The sequence below is a fragment of the Varanus komodoensis genome, unplaced genomic scaffold (assembly GCF_004798865.1).
Source record: "Varanus komodoensis strain SLA01 unplaced genomic scaffold, ASM479886v1 scaffold8, whole genome shotgun sequence".
NCBI lineage: Eukaryota > Metazoa > Chordata > Lepidosauria > Squamata > Varanidae > Varanus > Varanus komodoensis.
This window is the reverse complement of record NW_025336481.1, coordinates 7,900,752-7,916,488: the sequence shown is the minus strand read 5'-3', so window position 1 is coordinate 7,916,488 and position 15,737 is coordinate 7,900,752.

The window sequence follows — 15,737 nt, the reverse complement described above, 5'->3', positions numbered from 1 at the left end:
TCTCACTTCCTGTACAAAAATGTCTCATTATCAGTGATAATGAGCATTCCAGTGCTTTGAGAATAAAGGGGCATCTTGATAGCTTTTGAATATGCTGATGCTGCAATGCAGAGGGATCAAAGGCCTCCTTTTCCTACCCTTTTCATCCCTTAACATTTTGTGGAGGCTGGAAGTGTATCGGTTTGTAAGTGGAACAAAGTGTCCAAGGCTTCTAGCACATAGCTGTTTCTGCTCCTGATTCATCTTCATCCTTTGCAGAGGAAAAGAAAGATGAAAGGTGTCAGGTGAATGCTAGCGTACTACCATTTAAATCCTTAGAAGGCTAAAAACATGAGTCTTGGCAGGATTAAGACCAAAGATCCAACAAGGGGGTTTCAGTAGGAAATGCAGCAATTTAAAAGAACACTAGAGATTCAGTCGCAAGGTCTATCTGAGAAGAATCAGTTCAGAGACAGGGCAAAAACCAGAAGATCAGGAGGGAAGCAGGCAGGAAGACAAATCAACACGGCAGCAAGTAGAAAGATTTTATTTATTTATTTACTTTATTTGGAGAACTTATATGCTGCCCTATTCTCATAAGCCTCCGGGCAGCTTAAGATGGGGAGATGAGGAGGTGAAGGCAGTATGAAGAATTCAGGTAGCCCTGCAGACAGAATCTCATTACTGTCCAGTCAAAGTTCCAACCTGCTCTAAAGCATGTATAGCAGAGATGGGCAATTGATGACTCTCTAGATGTCTTTTGCCTAACACCATCCATCAGCACTAGCCAATGGTGAGGGCTGATGGAAGTTGTAAGCCAGAATGTCTAGAGAGATTCAAGTCACCCGTCCTTAATTTATAGACAGAGGAGAACAATGGAGAGAGGGAATCAAGCTTGAGTCTAAGAGGAGTAGTCCAGTAGTACCTCTCCTTCCCTCTCCTCTTTGCAGCCTGATTCACCCTCAGGATCTCACTACACAGGCTAGAAGACTCCAAGGTCAAGTCATGGCTGATCTGAAAAATCTGACATGGTAGCTGCAGTGGAAATTCTGGCTTTGGTTGCTGCAGCTTTAGAAATCTTCTGTCAATGCAACACAATTAGTACACACAGAGCTGTATATCCAAGGCCAAGCTACCATGTCTTTCTGCCAAAGAGTCCTTTACAACCATTAAGCGCAAGGCTGCATTCAGAAAGGATTCAAAGAGCAAACAGGAACCTTATTGATGCTGGGGGCAAAAATAAAGTCTAACAGGGAGGCAGTACAATGTGAATGAACAAATGAAATGAACTGCAGAAAAACAGGAAGGAAAAAACCATCAGCCATATCATCAATATGATAATCCAAGCAAAGCAGCTGGCGAGGAGAAAGAGCTTGCAGCTTAGCAACTGGACCACCAGAACCTTTTTGGTAAAATTATGGCAGAGTTCCCAGCACCTTGATATTCCACACCTGGTGTAGGCCACAAGTCAGGTCCTTTCTCCTCTAAACCAAATCCTTCTTCTGAGACTGCAGCATGGTGCGTTGGGTGGCAACAACCGGAAGGGAAACGACAACGCCACGGCAGCAACAACGCACACAATCCGCCTCAGCTGGAGACCCCTTCCAGCATCCCTGTCCATCCTCCACTTCAGTCTTGGTAATGTGTAGACTGGCTTTTATTTGCTTGTTTTGGTGATTCGGTTGTTGGGACCTCATCAGCCTGGCCATCAACTCTTTCCTATGGACTGCTTTAAGTTTGGTATGTGAGACAAAGAGGTGTTTCTTCAGCCTTGGAGTTTTCTACCAGCCACAACTCATTCATGCACATAATTTCAGTGGTCATACCATCTGTATGGACCTTTAACATGGCCATGTGTCAGTTGCAACTCTTTTAAGGACCTTCATAACTCAGCTGTGTCGTTTTTAGTTGCGGGGTGGGGGGGGCAGGTTGGCAAACAGAGAGTGGATTTTTGTATAGAATCATAGACTGGTATTGCTGGAAGGGGCCGGTTAGGCCATTCAACCCAGTCCCTGCCGAGTGCAGACCTCCAGATTAAACCACCCCTCTCAGGTGGCTGTCCAGCTGCATCTTGCATGCCTCCATTGTGGGAGAGGGTAATTGCTTCCATTGGCCTACTGCTGTAACAGTACTTTTTCCTGATGTCCAGTCAGGATCTGGCTTCCTATAACCCCATTATTCCATGTCCTGTCAGGTACTGGTCTATATTTCCCAGAATCCTCCTTTTTGCCCATTTAAAACACGTCACTGTTCTGTGAAAACGGCCAACTACTTTTTGCCTGGAACTGCAGAAGAGAGGTGATTGCTTTTTTCCCTTTCTGCCCAAGAAATACAGCTGGTTCCTGTCCTGAGACAAAACCTGTGTGAGGCTGCCTGAGGTGAGGGCTTTATTGCTGACTCAGCTGCTGAAAACTCTGCTCAATCAGATCCCATTAAAGCAGCAGAGTCGATGACAGCTTAAACAGTGGCTTTATGACATAGTAATGCAATGGATACGTAGGCATTTTCAAATGCCAGTGCGCTTTGCTCTCTGGGTGGGTGAGTTAAGTTCTTTCCCTACTCAACATGGGACTTCCTAACCTACCTTTAAAAAAAAAAGTCCAGCTGTGCTCTTACAGCTTTAATTTCCCTGAAATCATGCATCAGCTGCTTATTTTCTTAATGTGATCTTCTCGCAAGCTCCCAACAGTGCCATATCTGTTTCTCATAGAGGAAGATAAAGATGCAAGGAGAAGCCTCCCTTGCTGTGGTGTTCAGACAATTTCAATTTCACAGAAGGGAAGGAGTGGAATTGTCAATCTTGGGTGGGTGGAAGAAACAGGCATTGGAAAGGAAGTTGCAGATTTGAAAGATTTTTTTTTTTTTTAATAAATGTGGGGTGAGGTTGTTTGTGTCAAGGCCTACATGAGACTTTCCAAAAGTTAATTGTACAGGAGCATGCTGCCTTTCAAGCAGAAGGAACATTAGGAAAACTTTTAAAAGCAACACAATTGAGTGAGGCATGAAGGAAGGGCTTGTGTTTCTTTTTATGGAAAACACAGGAACTTCGCTTTGGCCCCCTGCAATACTTACAGTCACACAAATTACCCATCTTTCATAACTGCAAAGAAGCTTTCTGTGATAAGGAAACCAATCAGCTAACATGTATTACAATGTTCTTCATAACAGAAAGACGATCTTGAAAGAAAGCAGATGGAAACAGGTGGGGTGAAAATATTGCCACAGCTGCTGTGGAAAAGGCAAATGCTATGCTAGGCATAATTAGGAATGGAATGGATAATGGAACTGTGCCAAGATCTTGCTCCCCTTATTCAAATCTTTGGTGTGTCTGCACTTGGGATGCTGTGCTCAGTTCTGGTTGCTTTGCCTGAAAAAGGGAATTATTGAGTTAGAAAGGATGCAGGGAAGGGCAACGAATATGAGTAGGGGGCTGGAGCGGCTCCCCTGTGAGGAGTGGCTATGGCATCTGGGACTGTTCACCTTGGAAGAAAGGCAAGGGAGGGGAGCCATGAGAGAGGTGTTTAAAATAATGTATTGTGTGGAGAAAGTGGAGATCATAGGATAGTAGAGTTGGAAGGCGCCATGAAGGCCATCAGGTCCAACCCCTGCAGGTGCAGGACACCAACTTGCACCATCCCACTCAGGTGGCTGTCCAGTTTTGTCTTGAATGTCTCCAGTGTGGGAGTCTCGATCATCGCAGTTGCCATTTTCTGCCTTTTCCGCCTCTGCTGCTTGTACTGCAGCTCCCACTGCTCCAGCAGTCCATGGGCTGTCATCACCACTGACCTAGATCTAATCGAGGGCCGTGAGCTACAGATTCCCTACGCCTGGTTTAGACATTCAGAGGCACCTAAGCAATCTTGTTTAACCAAAGTCTGCGGGGAGGGAACTGACAGAACAAGGGCAGTACAGTATAATCGAGGGTCGGCCTGGAAGATATAAGGAATATTTGGCCCTGAAGCTAACTAGGTGAGGGAGAAATTTTTCTCCTTCTCGCATAACACTAGAACATGGAGTCATCCCACGAAGCTGATTGGAGGTTTAGGACAGATCAAAGGAAGTCCTTCACACAATATATAGTTAAGCTATGGAATCGGCTGCCATAGGGAGGGGTGATGGCCACCAATCTGGAAGGCTTTAAAAGGGGGTTGGACGGATCCTTAAGGGAGGAGGCGATCTGTGGCTACTAGCCTGGCTGGCTATGGGCTACTTCCTTCACCAGAGGCGGCCTGCCTGCACACACCCGTTGCCGAGAAGCTTGGGCTGAAGGTGGTCTCGCATCCATCCTGCTTACAGGATCCTGTGGAGAGCTGGTTTGCCACTGGGTGTGTGGGGTGCTGGACTAGATGGACCCTGCGTCTGATCTAGCAGGGCTTTTCTTATGCTCTTACAAGCCTGTAAAGTGAACCCACTTGTTCAGTGAAAGCACACAACACTGTCTATGTGAGGCTGTTATATCAGAAGGCAGGTTGGGTGCTGCCTGAATGCTCATTCGCATGTTCCTGTGGGCTGAAATGCGTTTCCTGATTCTAGGAAAAGATGCAGTCAGAATGCATTTTTCCAGGGGGTGCTAGGTCTGGAGGAAAGGATTTTTCTGGGTGATAAGATGTCTATGGAGCAAGACTAGATCTGCTAGGCTGTAGCTTTGCCTTGGTCAAGAGCACAGTCTCTGCACATACCGTTCCGTTTTGCATGAAAACAGCTTGGGAAATCAGGAACTAGGCACAAAGTTGCTGGTGTGGCCAATGCACAAAGCAACAACTGATTAATGCAACACCTAGAGCAGGGACTATAAATGCTTTTAGATTTTTTCCATCAGTTTATTTTACTGGAAGTCTGGGATTCACCCAGCTGTAGCCTCTCCTGCAGAAGACATCCCCTCAGGGTCAATCCTCTGCATAAGGGGAAAATCCTACAGCTTGTAGTCCTTTAAAGAGACTTGTGGTACCTTAAGGACCAGCAATGGTTGGTTGGGTGGCATAGGATTTTGCCCATTGTATCAGATGCATGCATTATTATGCTGCCCTTTAAGTTTATATACAGTGCATATAATGTATGGAATGGGGCAGGGGAGTAAGTATTGTAAAACAGTGAGGTCAAAAAGTGACAATCACATGATCAAAAATCAACATTCACAATGCAGTTTCTGTTTTGCATTGTGTACCAGGATGGAGTGTATCTCCCATGTCCCTTTGTACAAAATCAGCATCTGTTCACCCCAAACCTTCTTCATTTCAGCAAAATAACTCAAGGCAGGACCCAGACTCATTTTGTTTCTGTTATTGTTAATAACTGGGAGTCACAAATCCTTTGCTGTTCTGGTGCAAGTCACCTGGCATTCCACCAGCAAATCCAGATGCATCTTCTGCCCACTCTGATGCGAAGAATGGTTGCAGGGCTCATGCCCAACAGCAGCCAGGAGAACCATGTTCTGCACTGGTCCCGTTCGTCATTCCTTCTGGTTGTCAAACCAAGATCCTTTGAAATGTGACTCTTTTGTTGAAATGTAGCAGATGCCAGAAAAATGTTTGCTCTGCTAGCCTTCTACCAAAGTGGAGGGAGAAGCATCTGTCCATGTAAAGAGAAGTCCCAACTGGAAAGTGCTGCTCTGTCCCTCCTGTTCAGAAAAGCATCTGACTTCAGCCTCAGGGTGGCTCTTGCTGCTTGAGGACAAGGCAGGGAGAATGAGCAAGCCCCTTGTCCTCAGCAGCAGCTTTCTCCGTCGCCAGCTTACTGGGTCAAAGACTGGGTCTCACATCTGCTTCCCTTCTCATCCTGAAACCCTTCCATCTCTTCCAAAGCAGGCCAATTCTCACACATACGCAGCCCAAAAACTTCACTATGTACACTTGACATGTCAGACTCCTCACCCCTCTGCCTCCTGCTCGGAATCAGGCAAATCTATGCGAACAGTGTGCCATGAGCAAGCAATGGGCCTGTCTCTATAAGCCAGAGTTCGTGTAAAAGCTATTATGGTGGGCGAAGCAGCTTCTAATCTTCGTACGTACCTAGATGCATTAATAGAACAGTGTTCCCCAACCTGGTGCCCTCCAGATGCACTGGGCTGCAGCCAAAGCTTGTGCTAGTTAGGATGTGTGGCCCAACACATGTGGGGCTAGGCGAGGCTGCTGGAGGGCTTTAGAGAGGAAGTGATAGTACAAGTAGGCAAGCTGAGCAGAGAGGTCACTACACCTGTTTCCTTTGCTGCAAAATTGAAGTTAGATTTCCTACATAAAGCATGTATGATGTGCTCATCATTCCCAACTCACAGTTGTTTATGGATTCCTTAGGCAACAGTGTGACTCTCCAGTTTGCTTCTGTTGAACGTACTTTATGCAAGTCTGTTTAGAGCCAGGAAAATATGGTATCATTTGAAAAAGTAGAAGAAAATACATTTTTCACATATGAATTTGCACAATCTTGCACAAGGCTCCTTATTTACTGCATCTGTATGCTGTCCATTCCCCAAGGACCCTCTGGGTGACCCCTTAGAGGTTACGTGGCAAACAACAAGGAAGGGGACGCTCTTTGTGTAGTCCCTGAATCTCAGTTCTGTACCCAAAGTGAATGTAGATACAGCGGATTAACACCATTGTGTAGAAAAGCACCAAAGGTTTGATTCTACCTCCCTACCACTAAGGGGAGCTGGTCCATCTTTGTTCTCTGCTATTGGGTATAAATATGGACTGGTCACCTCCTAACCCAGAGACAGCACACAGTCAACACAGGAGAGGAACCATGTACATCCCACAAGCTTTTTATTAGCTACTTATTGCTACATACATTATACTAATGTGTTCAAAATGAACTGACCAATCTGTGAACACTTAACCTTGTAGCTCTGAGTGTTGTCTTCATCCCAGAAATAAAGGATGATGGGAGCTGCAGTGCAGCTTCCATCTGAAGTGCCATTTGGGGGTAGAAAGGTGGGGTACACACTAAACAAACAAATAACCATCATCTGGAGTGACAACGTTCCCCCTTGTCTAAATATTTGCCTTCCAGTCTTCCCTGAGATGAATTCATTTTTTCATGTATTTAACTTCCACACTACCCAATAATAAAAGCTCTCTCTGGTTGACTAGCTAGAAAGGTGTGTGCTTGCCTGGGGAGGCTGAGTGGGTGGAGGAACCTGATTACTTTTTCATGTACTTACAAATACAGCTGCTGTGACTAATAGGCACCTAATCTTCAGCAAATAACCTCATTAGATAGGCAAACCATAGGAAATGTTAGGATCACACATGTCTGCTCAGTAGCTTAAGAAGTTCCACGGGGACACCCTGCCTGCTGCTTCCATCTTTCCCCAGTTTATAGCAAGAATGTGCAGAGACAGAATGGAAAGGCTACCTAGCTTGTTCTGACTGTGCTCTCAATGGAAGCATTTAGCTGTATAAGAAAAATAATTGGGGATCAACATAATTTACTGAAAAATCAGCAAGCTCCCCCTCCCCCTCCCGGCCTCAACAGATGTTTGAGGATGCATTGAAATTGTAATCTGATAACATCTACAGCTGTATTCCATCTGTGTCTGGGAGTTGTAGTCTGATATGTAATGTCTGTTTCCCCATCCCTGAATTACTGCACCAGTGAGCCTGCAGGGGTTTCATCTGTTGGACCTTAACAGCAAGGTGGATTTCTTTAAGTGTATTATTTATAGGGTGTATGTTGCTGGAGAGCAAAATGGGAAGGCAGGTGGGAAACATTGCTCCCGCTCTTTCTCCATCTGTGCTTTCTTCAGTAGCCCACCCTCGGAGTGAAGAAATTGTTTGCTGAGCCCGGCTAATGTTCAGTCTGTCAAGGGGACTGCCTGAAATGGCTTTGCTAAATCAAGTTGAAGATGTCTGCTTCCATTTAGCTGTCATTGGAAAAGGCCTCCACTAAACACACAGGACAAGCTTTCAAAGAACAGAAACGTACAAACATGTGCACATATGCATCATGATCTATCAGCTTTGGTACCCAGAGAGTTTTTCAGGCAAGAACTGAAGGTAAGCTGGAGCTTGAGCCAGGAAGCAGTCCAAAACCAGACTTCTGCAGGCAGGGTGATGTGAAAAGCAGTGTTCTTCTGGAATTGCCTTTGGGCAAAAAATCACAGAGGCACATTATTAGAAACATAGAAACAGAGTGGGTCTTCCAGGCCATCTAGTCTGACCCCAGGCTCCCGCTGGCTCCACTCATGACATGCAGGCAATGTCTGGCATCAGAGGCCTCAAAGTAGGGTTCTTAGCATGCAAAATATTATGGATTCTACCATCATAGCCCATTAGTCTTGCGCCCTTAGAAGACGGGCTTGTACTCTAATGCACTTCAGCGCCACCTCTGCAGATGGCCGGATGGTGGCATTGCAGCTACTGGCTAATCAGGAATTGGGCGGCGCAAAAGGCCAGTGGGGTACCATATGCTTGTCTAAAGCGTTTCACTCTGAGTGGCCTTCTTGGGCACAGAAGAAGCTTTCCTTAGTTTTCCCTGTTTATGGCTCAGCTGCGACCTTATTTTCAGACGAACAGCTCCGATGGGTCAAAAATACAGAAATGGAAAGATAATTTGATTATCGAAGGCTGGCTGTTCTTTGCGTGGAAAGATATTCATTATAATACAGTGCTAACAAATTAAAGGTGTTCTACAGACCATATCAGTCTTGTAGTACAGCTTTTTCTGGCTCTCAGTGACTCCACCAAATTTGAATCAAATATTAATCCAGGCTTTATTCATACTTACTCACAGCAGCTTTTAAAAGATAGCTGAGAAATCAGATAATGAATACATGCCAAGTATTATTATCTTTATTATCTTGTTCAGCCTTGAAGATTGTGAGAATACTCTTCTTGCTCCAACAGTCATGTTTTGGAAAAGTTGTTTTTCATTAGAAGCAACATCTTCTGTAGGGATTAATTTTGAAAAGCAAGCAACTTCACCCAGAAACGTGCTGATCATCCTGCATGTTTTGTTCTGCATGCGTCACTTAAGGTCTGTGTGTTTTCCTCACTAAAGAGATGGAACAAACATATCCTTCCACCACAGCCCACCCTGCCTGCCAACTTTGGTCTTTCTAGATGCTGATTAAAAGCAAGTGGGGAGGATTTAGACTGGGGTCCTGGTGGAAAGGTAGGGATATTGTAACCGTTCTTCCCCAGACCATTTACCCAATGGAAATCATGCCCTCTTCAAGTAGCTGTTAGCCATGGAGGGGAAAAAGTGTACTTGTACCATACCTGCCACTTGGCTACAGACAACGTCAGTGGAATTTAAATTGTGGTGTTTGTGCAGAGGGTATGTTTCTCATCTCCTCATCTAGGAAAGAATATTGTAGATTTGGAGAAAGGCACAGAAGAGAGCAATGAAGAACACAATCCTAAATATGTCTGTTCAGAAGTAAGTCTAATTAAGTTCAGTGGGGCTTACACCCAGATATGTAGGTATAGGATTGTGGCCTCAGTTATTGATTCCATAAGGCAGGAACATTAACTGCAGAGAGTGTTGTGAAATAATAAAGACTAACAAGTATATTATAATTTAAAGGAAATGTTATTATCCATGAATGGAACCTTAAGTATGTCAAAGTAATATACCTATAAACTTCAGATGCCAGGAAAACACAATGAGCAAGGGCTCTTGTCCTCAAGTCCTGTTCATAGACATCCTGGAGGTATTTGTCTAAGCCTGTTCTGAGAATCTAGTAAAGCTCTTCCTACACTCTTATAAGTGAGCAAAAACTGGCTTATTTCTTTCATTGTTCAGTTATTGTTAGTCCAACATTTTTAGCACATGATCAAACATTCAGACACTGGGACAAAAGAGCTTAATTTTGACAGGATCATGTCCATAATTAACTATGTTTGATAGTTACATATGTTTGATGTCCAAAGTCCATGTTTTCTACTTGTCAGGAGTGAGAGAGGGAGAGAAGGGAAATTTCCTTAACAAGGGAAATTTCATGCTCCCTTGCGAAGAAATGCTGTATTTTCTATCCATTTCTGGTTTGAAACATTTGTATTCTGTGAGTGACCTCTGTGTGATGTTCCAGTGTAACAGAGTAGGCCAGAAGCCTGGCGTTGCTACTGAGTATTGGGCATATCACAGCAGTGGCTGCCTTGGTTACGGTTACTATGGAAAGGATGCTTCAAGCTGACAGTTTCAATATGACAAGGAGAAAAAGCTGCTTTGGTTTAACTATGTACCAGGCAGGTTGCAAAGTACTGTTTGGTCAAAGGGTCAACACACTGAACTGGTGATGAGAAGATCCATGATCAGGTCAGGGATTCTGGCCAGGATCTTAAGCAGAGGTCAAGGAGACAAAGGGTACCTGGTGGTTGGTTGGAAGAGAGTAAGGAAGGGAGTGAGCTTTCCAATTCAGGAAATAGTTCTGGGAGAAGAACTGGAGATGGGGGCTGGTTGCTGAGGAGAGGAGGAAGCCACTCTCTGAGGATGGGGTTGTGGTTGTCCTGGTCTTTCTCCTCCCCTCCTCCTAAGTAGACTGACCAGCCAGACTGGCTTTAAAGTAGGAATGAAGAGTGTTGCAGAATTCAGTAACTTAAAAAAAACAAGCAAAGTTAGAATACTGGCATTAGAGAGAAGTGGCTTACGAAGTGGATTGCAAACGGAATTCCTTTCCTTCCTTTCAAAGTGAAATGAGGAAGCCACATCTTCAAGGTTGGACCCTCCTGCATAAAGGCCAGGTGTTTGGAGTATATGATGCTTTGCAACTGGACCACCCCCTTTACTTGACACTGTACCCTGGGATTGCTCACTCTTAAATATTTTAAATATGTTTTTGTCCTCAGTTGCGTGTTATTATGTTATATTTATTAGGTGTTTTATATTGTAAGCCGTCCAGAGACAAACCATAATGGATGGGTTAGAAATACCCAAATAAATAAATAAATAAATATTCAATCCCAGCCTTCCAAATTTAATCAGACTGAGTTCAGTTTGATGTACATGACTGAACCTGACTCCATCCAGATCTTTCTGATGTAATCCATTTGTTCCCATATGGATTTTATAAACTATTTTTAAATTATGCTAATCAGGACTATGCAGAGAAGGGCAGGGTTGAAAATTGAAGTATACATTTAAAATATATGTGGATTTTATTGTGCTGTAAACTGCCCAAAGAGCTTACAGCTACTGGTGGGGGGGGGGCATATAAATCAAATAAACAAGTACACCTTGCTTCTCTATAAACCATGCAATAAACATTAATATAAGAAAATACTTTTATTACATTTCTTACAGACCAGTGGCATTACAAGAAAAGCTTACAACTGAGATTGGACAAATGTGCAAAACAGCAGTTCTTCTCCTTAGATATATTACGTTGTTTCAAGAAGGCAAATTTTGTTAATCCCTACGCAATTTGCCCCTGAAGTGAGAGGCCTATTTCCGGGGACAACAGTTCACGCAAAGGACAGAACATTAGACACAGTGCAGCCCAAAGCATATGCATCAAATTAAGAAATTCCATGGGGTAACTGGATTATTACAATAGTGCATTAATTTGTAGCACTGATCACAAAACACGAGGTATATTTATGACAGCTAAACAATGGTGTTAGTGAGTCTAAAAATTAAGTGCTCTAGAGCAAGAACACACTTCATCACATACATGTGTACTTACAATGATCAGATGAAAGAACTCTTAATTCCTTCCTGCCAGTTGCTAATTTAGAGCAATTTGGATCTGAGTACAAATTGCACTTAATATTATCAGCCTGTAGTGGAATAGCAATTATGATATATATGTAGCTTTATTTTTGCAGCCTTTTCCAACCTGCTCCCCTCAAATGCTTTGAACCAGAACTCCCATCAGCTCCAGCCAGCCTGCCCAGGATGATGTGAATTGTAGTCTAAATCATCTGGAATACACATGGGTGGAGAGGGCTTGCAGAAAACCATCTTATGTTCTTCCAGTGAGCAGCATACATGTATCCTGGAAAGGGTGTGTAGGTACATTAGCAGTCCCGGATTCTGAGGGCTTTTGCATGCAATTTATCTTTGGACTTACTGAGTAGACAAGACTAAGCTGTGTGGCCAGCATGTTTGTGGTTGTAGGGTTTAAAAGGGCCTTTCTTTCTGATGGTGATGTACTTCTCAAGCTAGCGGTATGTTAAAACATGCATGGAACCAGGAGAAATGCCACAATTCAGTGGCCAATTGTATGCCACCCATGTCAAAGGTCCCAGCGTGCAGTTGCCCAGAGAGGCCCAAGAAACGCTCCTGCTGAAAGCCAGAGAGCTGCAGCTGGTCACTGCAGACCAGCTTCTCCTAACCTAGCCCTCCAGCAGCTTCCCAACCAGCATGGCCAAAGGTCTACCTGCCAAACTGAGTAGACCATTGGCTTCGTACAAGGTAGCTTCTTTCTCTCCCATGTGGATGTATCATAGTAGCTGCATCAATGAGCTAAGGGGAAAGCGGATATCCTTTCTATTTTTTTTCAGCCCCCATTGGCTGGCAGCCAGCAAATGTTGTGGGAGTCAGCTGACACAAGCGGTCCAGTGAGGGTTGAACTCAGCAGCCGCCACTTGTTAGTCACATAAGTTTTTGCAGTTTGTTGAAAGTGTGGTCGTTCTGGAGTCCAGCAGCCAGTGGACCTCCTCACCTGATTGAGTTCCTCTGAGTGCTTACTGCCTGGCGACTGCAGGAATGGTGGGGAGAATGAGTTGTCTGGATCAGCACAAGTGCTGTTTTGTCACTGCATCAGGTGAAGTGGAAGGTTTATGAAAACTGTGAAGACGAAGCCTTGATCTCAGAATGCTGGACCTGGGCTGTTGAGCTGCAGAGCACTTGAAGAAGCATGTTGGATCCTTTGGAGATGAGAACTCACCAGAAATTCAGCAATGGGCTGAACTGAGCAATGCTCTAGCTGAGCAATGCTCTAGTGATCAACCAGACAGAGAGGAAGCATCAAGGTGTACCAGTGCAGGAAGCTTTTACAGGGTCCAAACACGGAAGGCTGCCTTAGTGCAGGCAATTTGTCCTTCTAGCTCAGTGGCACCCCATGGTCTCAGGCAGAGTCCAATCCCTGCCAGCACCAGGTGATTGTCTTACCTGAACCTCAGCAATTTTGTGTGCAAACCTTGTGCTCTAGTACTGAGCTGCGGGAGTCCTCTGAGCCGGTGCATGAGCACTCTCACTCATAAAGCCAGGCACAAAGCTCAGGTCTGGAGGACAGGGACAAGGGCTGCAAAGGAGGCTGGTGTTGACAGAGTGGTGTATCCACTCTGCATCTTAGTCTGAGCTTGGAGGACTTAGCAATAATTCTGAACTCTAACCCTTGCACAGTGGGTTCAATACCATGGATAGCTCCTTGAAAGATCTGACAGATACACAGCCCCTCTGGCCAGTTTCAGGAAAGGGATCCTTGCACCCAGTCTTTTGCTTCAGTGGCAAAATTGGTGATTAGAGCACTCATGTATACATCTCCCCATCCCCAGCAGAAAGAGGAAATTCATGTACCTAAAAATTAAATATCTGTTGATCTGTACAGATGCAAGTACAGAAAGGAAATGGACTGCATTTGTACTGTTTTAAATCCAAGATGAATTCTGCTTACCATAGAGGACCTTCAGCTGCAAAGTAGAACGTGTGGATACCCCACTCCAGTTCTGCCTTTCTGTTCATCCCCTCCCCAACACACCAAACACACAGTGGGCAAAGACACACTAGGAGCATACAAGCCATCCATTCTCCCCCAAGGAATGCTGGGAGCCGTAGTTCTGTGTTGGAGAGCTCAGATTCTTCAGAGGAAGCCCCAGTAATGAAACTGGTGGAAAACAGCTAACAGTTTGCCATGCAGGTCTTCCCTTGTAATGATGCAGATGACAGGCCCTTGCTGGCAAAGGTGGGATGGAAGTGGAGGAAAAAAATGGAGCTGTGCTTTTGCAACAACCGTTGAGCCTTTCTAACATGTTGGAGGAACGGAAGCTGGCATAACTCTGTATCTGCCTCATGTGATAGCAGAAGAGCGGGACTGGGGTACACTGGAGTGCAAGCTGTCCAGTAGGATTCCAGTGCCGAGCTCAGTCTGCTTGCTGGGGCTGGCATTAGCCGCACCAGCTCAAGCATCAAGGGAAAGCTTATCCAGATGTCAGAGTTGCTCACTGCCTGATCCTTTTCAGCCTGACTTACAGGATCATCATCTGGTTAACATACAGTTAGATAATTTTAAACTCTGAATTTAATGGGGGAGGGAGTTGCTTTGATTATAGCATGTATTACTCTATTTGTTTTAAAAATCAGAAAGTAATTTTGGTCCCTTCTGCTCAGGGGGACCTTGGCTTCTGCCTCCAAGTTCTGCCTGGATTGGACCAGAGATAACACAAGAGGCAGGTTGGGAAGGGAAAAGAAGCTTTGAGCAAATGGGAAGAAAGTCAGTGTCTTAAAACTCTTGTAGCAACAGCCTTCCTTATTTGATATTTGTTTCTTTTAAGTGTTGACACGACTCTTGCACACAGAAGAATGATGTTTTTTGAAAAAACAAAACAAAGGCATTGTTAAAAGCAAGTCTCTCCTGGAAAATGCCTGTTTTAAAAGGTATCTGTGTTGGAAACGAAACATATGTCTGTATCTGGTCAGTATGACTAGCCAGAGCAAAATGCATCCAGAGGCTGAGAAAACAGTTATTAATGTTGACAAATGAAAACGGTTGCTTTTCCCCAAAGGGATCTGCATGCCGATATTCCTGCTTCTTTGCCGTACTTAAAACAAACAGCTTTAGGCCCGCACCAGGACTTAATGACACCTCTCATATATTTCATCCTTCAATCTCCACATGCTTCACCAAGAGAATTGCTTCAGAACAGAACTGTAAAATTTGCCCCCTGAGGCAATATAATAGCTAAGACGGGAGTGGGAACTGCATTCAGCAAAGGACTCAGTCTCTTGGGTCCTTTTCAGGAAGAACCAAAGGCTAACCCCAAACCACCAAACATGCCAGCGTATTTCAGCTCTTCTTGCCAGCAAAAAAGCTTCATGATAAGCTTTTTGACTTTTTAGAAAGCGGGGAGAAGGCACAAGTTCCTCCAAATGACAGCTAGTGAGGGAAAGGGGTATGTGGCCATCTGAGGAACAGCAGAGAACTGGGAACCCAGATGGGCCACCTTTGGTTCCAAGGAGTGAGGTTCCCCACCACAGGCCGAGAACTGGTACTCTTCGGATTTGGTCTTTGCTCTGCTGCAAACTTGCTAGGTGGCTTCCGCAGAGAAGCCCTTATCTTTCCACTGGAAACATCTACCACAGCTTCTCATTCTACATTTTTTAGGTGAAGCCTGGATGGTGTAGAGCTAGAACAGGCAATTTAAAGCCCCCCATCATCCTTCACTGCTGGCTATGCTGGCTGCAGCCAATGGGAGTTAATCTCCCACAAGTTTTGAAGGACATCATATCCCTTCAGAGAGCCAGTGAGGTGTAGTGGTTACAGTGTTTGACTGGGGACTCAGGAGATCTGGGTTCTAGTCTTTGCTCAGCCATGAAATGTACTGGATGACTTTGGTCCAGTCATGGACTCTGATCCTGAGCTACTGTGCAGGGTTGTCGTGAGGACGAATTGGGGAAGAACCACCAATTAGTGATCCTTGGAGGAAAAAAAGGCAGGGATACAAATGTAACAATAAAAATTCACCTTTATGGCCATGGCTCAGTGGTAGAGCAATTCTTGGCATGCTGATCCCTGTCTTCTCCAGGTAGAACAAAAAAAATCCTGCCTGAAACCCTGGAGATTTGCAGCCAGGCAGTGTTGGCAATGCCGATTCAGCATG